Raw genomic sequence first — 1,238 nt, 5'->3', positions numbered from 1 at the left:
ACTTCAAATGAATGTAAATGCGACACTTCCTGGCTAGGAAATAGCGTCTGCAGATGTCTAGGTAACGTAGCAATAGAGTTCTAATGCTTCCCAAAACGCGATATCGCATATCATTTCTATGTCTCATGGTAAGATATAATATGATTTGCGAAGTGTTATGTATTCCACGTCTACACTTCAAATGAATGTCAATGCGACACTTCCGTGCAAGGAAATAGCGTTTGCAGATGTCCAGGTATCGTAGCAATAGAGTTCTAATGCTTCTTAAAACGCGATATCGCATCTCATTTCTATGATTCATGGTAAGATATAATATGCTTTGCGAAGTGTTATGTATTCCTCGTCTACACTTCAAATGAATGTAAATGCGACACTCCCTTGTAAGGAAGTAGCGTTTGCAGATGTCTACCTATCGTAGCAAAAGTGTTCTAATGCGTCTTAAAACGCGATATCGCATCTAATTTCTATGTTTCATGGTAAGATATAATATGATTTGCGAAGTGTTATGTATTCGACGTCTACACTTCAAATGAATGTAAATGCGACACTTCCTAGCAAGGAAAGAGCGTTTGCAGATGTCTACGTATCGAAGCAATAGATTTCTAATGTTTCTTAAGACGGGATATCGCATCTCATTTCTATGTTTCATGGTAAGGTATAATATGATTTGCGAAGTATCATGTATTCCTCGTCTACACTTCAAATGAATGTAAATGCGACATTTCCTAGCAAGGAAAGAGCGATTGCAGATGTCTACGTATCGGAGCAATAGAGTTCAAATGCTTCTTAAAACGCGATATCGCATCTCATTTCTATGTTGCATGATAGGATATAATATTCATTGTAAAGTGTTATGTATACCTCGTATTCTCTTCAGGAGAATGTAAATGCGACACTTCCTTGCAAGGAAAAAGCGTTTGCAGATGTCTACGTATCGTAGCAATAGAGTTCTTATGCTTCTTAAAACGCGATATTGCATCTCATTTCTATGTTTCATGGTAAGATATAATATGATTTGCGCAGTGTTATGTATTCCTCGTCTACACTTCAAATGAATGTAAATGTGACACTTCCTTGCAAGGAAATAGCGTCTGCAAATGTCTACCTATCGTAGCAATAGTGTTCTAATGCTTCTTAAAACGCGATATGGCATGTCATTTCTATGTTTCATGGTAAGATATAATATGATTTGCAAAGTGTTATGTATTCCTCGTCTACACTTCAAATGAATGTAAATG

This window comes from Xylocopa sonorina, unplaced genomic scaffold (genome assembly GCF_050948175.1).
Source record: "Xylocopa sonorina isolate GNS202 unplaced genomic scaffold, iyXylSono1_principal scaffold0128, whole genome shotgun sequence".
NCBI classification, from domain to species: domain Eukaryota; kingdom Metazoa; phylum Arthropoda; class Insecta; order Hymenoptera; family Apidae; genus Xylocopa; species Xylocopa sonorina.
Note: the sequence above shows the minus strand (reverse complement) of the source record.